Source organism: Limulus polyphemus, unplaced genomic scaffold, assembly GCF_000517525.1.
Source record: "Limulus polyphemus unplaced genomic scaffold, Limulus_polyphemus-2.1.2 Scaffold599, whole genome shotgun sequence".
NCBI lineage: Eukaryota > Metazoa > Arthropoda > Merostomata > Xiphosura > Limulidae > Limulus > Limulus polyphemus.
This window is the reverse complement of record NW_013666209.1, coordinates 165,690-173,062: the sequence shown is the minus strand read 5'-3', so window position 1 is coordinate 173,062 and position 7,373 is coordinate 165,690.

Here is a 7,373-nt window from a genome sequence, read left to right as displayed (position 1 = left end):
AACTCTGAAATAATCCTCGCAGAGTTGTATATATAAATCATAATAATACTCGTAATCTAAGGTAACAAAACTCTAAAATAATCCTCGCAGAGTTGTATATATAAATCATAATAATACTCGTAATCTAAGGTAACAAAACTCTAAAATAATCCTCGCAGAGTTGTATATATATAAATCATAATAATCCTCGTAATCTAAGGTAATACAACTCTAAAATAATCCTCGCAGAGTTTTATATATAAATCATAATAATACTCGTAATCTAAGGTAATACAACTCTAAAATAATCCTCGCAGAGTTGTATATATAAATCATAATAATACTCGTAATCTAAGGTAATACAACTCTAAAATAATCCTCGCAGAGTTGTATATATAAATTACAACTTCAACTAATAACGCATAGTTCAGGAGTTTCCCAACTTTTCCGCATAAGCTCCCCCCCCCCTCCCCCCAGAACATTTCGCATTCCGACTGTGACCCTACTAAATGAATGTATATATACTGAGTATGTTAGCAGTATTGCATTGCGCATATAGCCCCGGTGCTTTGCGCCATAAGACAAACAACAACAACAACAATATTGTATGTATTTTATGTCTTTGCTAAGACCCCTCTTGACACTCTCTGCAGTGCCCAGCCCCCCGGTTTAGCATTTTATATAAAGAAAACAAACAAACAAATAAAAACTGAATAATTCATGGTTATTATAGTCCGAACTCGGATAGCATGGGCACTTAAAGATTAAATAGGAAACAACTAAAGAAAGTAAATCGGATTCTCTCCAGGCAACATTCAGTGATATTCTGCAAACACAGTACCATATTCAACAGTAATAATTAATAATTTGTTTGAGAGTTTTTAATTAAACCAATACGTCATACAATACTTGCTAAAGCTGTGATATTTTTATTTACAACAACTAACATTTTGAACAAAGAAGAAGATTGTTATAAGTGACATTTGTTAATCACGTCGTGATAACAATTGAAAATTGCATTTAAGAATGTTAAAAAACAATATATAATAGGAATACTAGTTTTAAAAAGCAACGAGTAAAATATGGTTATATACTGAAAATACATTCAAGCAAAAAACTATCTGTTAAGTATTTATTCTTTAATGTCCTCAGTTTTAGATGTTGTAAATAAAAGCTTATACTTTTAATTAGGGTACTTATTTAAAAGTACGGTGCTATTGATATTGTACAGAAGTTTGGTTTGGTATGTTTTGAATTTCGCGCAAAGCTACACGAGGACTATCTGCGCTAGCCGCCCCTAATTTAGCAATGAAAAACTAGAGGGAGGGCAGCTAGTTATCTCACCCACCGTCAACTCTTGAACTATTCTTTTACTAACGAATAGTGGGATTGACCGTCACATTATAAAGCCCTCACAGTTGAAAGGGCGAGCATGTTTGGTGGGACGAGGATTCGAACCCGCGACCCTCAGAAATATTTTGGTAGAAGCACTCACCATGCTCATCGCTAACTGCACCTAGATCGTTTGGAAAGAAGTCTAAATGGGAGTGTAAGAAGTGTATCTTTAGTGACATCCTAGACCACATTTTCCTGTATTTCTCAAGCATATCATCAATTATCGCAGCATAGTTTCATCTCTGTGGTTCCCGAAAAAATTTTTGATAGCCAGTTTGAACGATTTCCAAGCAGCATCTAACGAATCTGTGGCTCAACAAAGATACCTTCTTTAATTTTTGTTTCACTGATTTTTGGAAACTTGTCAGAAAATCATTACCATCTTTGTTCATCTTTTTACAAAATTCTTCATGAGTCCCAGTTAAATACGAAGAGGGGCAGAAACACATTTTGAGGATTCACTAAAGGTTGATACTCAATGTTCTGTTTTCCTGGTATGTAAGTCTCTCTCACTAGCCATTACTTCTTTTTGAAATAACTTTTATCATTTCGACTGTCCCACAGACACAGAAAGCAACAATGTTTGATATACCCACTCTGCAGGCCTAGCAAGGGTGTAATAACTTTTGGATCAACACACGTGTTTCTCCTTTGATGGCCATATTTGGTGGCTTCAAGTATAATCTGCATGCTTTAAAAAGTTTCTTTCATGTTCACAGCATAAGCAACAGGAATCGATGACTCAGTGTTCCCATTGTGCAAAAGTACAGCTTTCAGACTAACTTTAGCTTAGTATATAAAAAGTTTACATTCTTGAGGATGATGTTCAGTACCTAATTCTTCCATTGTGCAGCACCATTTGTACAGAAACACAAAGTATCTTGTGTGCTTTAGTGAAAAGCAAGACTTTGATGGTGACTTGATAAATTGAAACTCTTGTTCCGAGAGCTAATAAATAACATTGCTGTAAACGAGAGTCAAGAAGTTCCCCATACTGCTTTGATAGATACAAGTCACGAAACAAAATTTAGCTCTTCATATGTAATCAGATGAGGTATTTTATGTTGAGGTGCCACAGGAATACAATTACTAAATGAAGAGGATGAAGATGATTCATTGTCTTCTTCGCAGGATAACCCTTCTGTTTCCCAATTTGCTGGTAGATGTGGTACTGGAAGACCATCCCCATGACATATTGGTTTCATTGCAGATGTACTTTCTGGATATTTAATGTGGTGTTCAGTTTTGCCTAAATATCCAGAAACATTAGTCACGCAAAACTTACATATCAAGTCATATCATGGGAACTTCAATGACATACTTGCTCTCTTCTTATTCAGCCACTGTGTCAAACCAGGTGGGCAAATTGTACAACACACATGTGAACCCAATGTTTTTCTTGGTCACCAATTTTACACCAAAAATAGTAGTAGTAAACTAATTTTACCTTGTGTGTGATGTGAAACTGTAATATATTTTCCACAAATGTAGCAGAAATTGTTTGGGTGAGTTTTGCACTTTCGGACTTTACTTGAACTGTAAGCAGCCAGCATTTTAAATGATTTTCTAAAAAATATAAAATAACTTAAGTTTACAGAACTAGAGTTTAAAAGATTTTTAAAACAAAGTTTTGCAAAATTTGATTATATAGTCCCTGATTAACCAACGTGCACCCAGCGTGCTTGCACAAAGCCTTCAGAACCCTTAACTACAGACAAAAAATATCTCAACTAGAATCGGGAAATAGGTGTATCTGACAATCACAACTGGACTAAATGAAAAACACTCATAAACGTCATTCACTCGTTTAGATTTTACAATGATTACAATTCTTTCTCAGCCTATCTAGTAGTTCTACTTATGATTATAATAACTGTATTTGACATTAAATTGTTAGAGTAAGAACACATCATTTTTGTACGTCAGTGGTGTTTGTATGCGTTCTACTTAGAACAAATTAAGTATTTTGATAATAAGGAGTTGTTCTGATATTTACAGGCCGTGTATATCATATGCTCCGTCTAGCTAAAGAAGGAGAGACATATTTTTGAAAGTGCATAGCGCCCCAATATTATTTAATCCGGCACTGTTTCAAGGCTGACAAATGAAAAATGACAACACGAAAAATAAATCGAATGATGTATTTTCCTGTATAAGCCAGACAAAAAAAAAAAAAAATATGTGCGTTTGAACTTCAAGGTGGTTAGCTTTCGCTTCAACACCTGGAGGATATGTTAAAGCCAGGGGATTCCCCTCTGAATTACTAGTATCGCCATTATTTTCTTATTATAGGCGTTTGTGCACCAAATGAAACATTGTAAAAAAAAAAAAATGTAAAATCGCGCATGCTATCTAAAAATTATCTTATGATATGATATTTTTTGTCATTTTATGACTACAAGTAGCAACATTATTGATATTTAATATACGGTTCATCAATGTATAACACGCTGTTTTTAGTGTGTACAAACTTACCAGCTTTTAATCCTACTATAAAGATGATCAATTATGCGTGTGTGTGTGTGTGAGCATCCATCATCCAGAATTGGCTGGTTCGATTATCATAATATTTTATATGGTAACTGAAAACTATCAGATTGATTTAGCATTTTTACCCGAAAAGGTGAATAAAAAGCCTCTGAAATAGGGCACATTTCCACCTTTTTAAAATATATTTTTGGCTTGCATCACCCAGAGTTCGCTGGCTCAGTCACTGCAATTTTTTGTTTGGTATCTTGTTTTACGATTTTTGCTCAAGAAGGTTGAAGATAAAAAAAACACCCTGAAATAGGGCACATTTCCATTTTTACAAACTTTTGACTTTGATTTTATAGACACAAGTACTTGATAAATTAAATGAGTTAATTATTACCTTCTACAAAGTAGAGTATACAGTTAATATCTAATAAGGTTATTAGGGACTTATTAATAAACGAAAGAAGGAAGAGGAACATTGTCCTTTGTACAATTTTTACTTTCTTAACGGGTACACTCAGCTAATGTAATGGTAGGTTATACCGTTCCATGTAACTTACTGAGCTTAAACTTCTAAGTGAAAGAGCACTATTTCGAATCCTGTGAGATCTTAGTTTTATATTCTTCGGGAACTTAAGACCTTATATCGATTAGGTGAACTATTCCACGAACTAGGGTGGTATCACGGCAACACATGAGTTCGTTAAACACATATATTGTAAATATTGAGAAACGGTGACACTTTCCAAAGCTTACTGAACTTTTAACTTTACTCACAACTTAACCATGATAGTTGCTGCTGCTTTCGGAAGCCTTTTGTTAGTTAGGAAAAGTCGTTTGGCAATGTATAGCTAGGTTGGTTTCGAATTATAATACATCGTCTTTGAATTGCTAGATTTTTCTTTCAAGACTGAGAAAAGTTAACTGACAAAGTCTAGGTCAGTTTCCTTAGACTAAGTAAGTTATTTAGCAAAGGCTAGGTCAGTTTCCTTAGACTAAGTAAGTTATTTAGCAAAGGCTAGGTTAGTTTCTGGATAAATTCATCCGAAAATAATTCTGTAAAATACACAATACAGTGTATGTTAGATAAATTAGCAAAATAAATCACACATTTTGAACAAAATATTAGTACAAAAATTAAAGATGCCAACATTCACGGGCGAATGCAACATGTCTCTGCCACGCAATCCCAACATGGCCAATTTTGACACCCGAGAAATCGAAAACTGTCTATACCACAGCTTGGAACCTGCAAGAAGGTATTTTTGTACCAAATCCAATGTAAGGTAGTTGACATACATATGTATAATTCACGAAATCCCCAAATTGTGCTTACCTCGCTGAAAAATTGAGCAAAACACAAATATTCCAAAATTGTGTATATATATATGTTTGGGATCTGCAAAGAGTATTTTTGTACTAAATCCCACTTAAATTGGTCAAAATATGGCCAAGATATGAACCAAGACCTCTAAAATTATGTTTTTATGACCTTTTGACCCCTCTAAAATGACCAAAAACAGGCATATCGCACATTTTTGTATGTTTGTGTATGAGACGTTTGGAAATTTTTTTGTACCAAATCCCATGTAAAATGGTCAAAATATGGCTACGTAATTGACCGAAAACCCTAAGATTATTCTTTTTTGTGATGTCTGACTATCCTAAAAAAAGACTCAAATTGAGCAAATCTAACTTTTCTTAAGTCAGTGTGTTGGGAGCAAGGAAATTTATATTCGTGCCAATTTTCATCTTGATTGCACAGGGACCCAAAATATACATTTTTGGGTTGTTTGATCTTTCACCCCATAAAATCCTTAAAAGACCAGAGTGAAAAAAAAAAGTTATTGGGAATATTAGCTCAAGGTATGATTTTTCTAAGTTTCAAGTCAATCCGCCGAGAAATGAAGGAATGACGGTAGATTGAAAAGTGTTTCAAATAAGAAGAAACATTAGAAGAACAGTATTTCTCTGCGGAGTCATAACTAAGAATCTAGTTTCGTCACTTTCATGTGACTTCTTCAGTTGTGAAGAAGACACATGAAAGCGATGAAACTAGATTTTTAGTTTTGGAACTGATATTTTGTTCCAAGAGTGTTTTTTTTTTTCGTTAATTTATCTGAAAATAGTTAGATTAGTTACATCAAAACCAAAGAAAGCATGTAGAATGGGAAAGATGATTTAGAAGTCAACAAGTTTCCATTGTACTGTGACCTTGAATTCGACTGGAGTATATTTGTGTTACATGTCAATGCAGCAGCTTACAAACAATTTCATTTCGAGTTTCAGGCTTTCCAATTATCAGTCCATTGCTAACACAAGTGTTTTCTTTAACTCTTAATAACGTGAATTGTAGTGCAAAAAAGTGAGTTTCACTGGTTAACAAAACTTTTCCTATAGCCATCTGTGGACAGTAGAATCGAGAAATGTTAATTCGCTTAAATAAATTGACGATAAAAACTACCGTTTCACACGTCTTCAGGTGAAGAATACTGTTGCGTCGGCGAGGTCACGTGACTAGTATCATGCCACTCGTTCTCTCGAACCTTCATGAATTGTCGGGAGATTACTAGATATAGTGTTAGTCTTGTATATATATATAAGATGGTCACAACGTGACGAGACAACGAGTAGGTAGTGAGTAATTGAACTGCAGTCAGAGAGTATTGTTGAAGTTAACGTTCGTTATAGCGTTTGTTATAGCGCGACTGTTGAAATTGAGTGTATCGTAAAATTGTATTCGGAAAGAATAAACCAGTTTTATTAAGAAAGGACTTGTGTCGCTAAAGTTTCGTCGGAACGAAGTTACGGAAAATCAACTAACGAACGGAGACGTAACAAATTGGTGTCAGAGAGTGGGATAAAAAACAAAAAACAATGGAAACGAGAAGCGGCAAATCAAACTACAGCTTAGCAGATTTGATGGCAGCAATACAAGAATAGCAAAAGAAACAAGAAGAGTGACAACAGCAGTTGCAAGAAAACCTGCAACAGTGGCAGCTCGAACAACAAAATAAACAAGAAGAACGAGAAGAGAAATTACAGCAGTGGTTGGAGGAAAAAGAAATGAAACAAGAAGAGAGACAACAGCAGTTGCAAGAAAACCTGGCAGCTCGAACAACAAAATAAACAAGAAGAGAAATTACAGCAGTTGTTGGAGGAGAAAGAAAATAAACAAGAAGAGAAATTACAGCAGTTGTTGGAGGAAAAATAAAAGAAACAAAAAAGAACGAGAAAAGAAACAAGAAGAGAGACTACAGCAGTGGCAACTGGAACAAGAAAGGAAACAATAAGTACAAATGGAAAACATTAGTAAATTTAAAAGCGAATTAGATACGTTAAAGGACGATTTATTGTCTTTTACACAAGGAGGATACATTAACCATCGACTTAACAAGCCCCAGACAATAACAAGCCCCTTCCAGACTTTGCAGCTAAACCCTAATGCAGACATCTTCAGCCCTGTTAGAAGTCACATCCCAGATATGATAGTCAGTAATAGAAGTAATCCAGTGCGAAGGAAG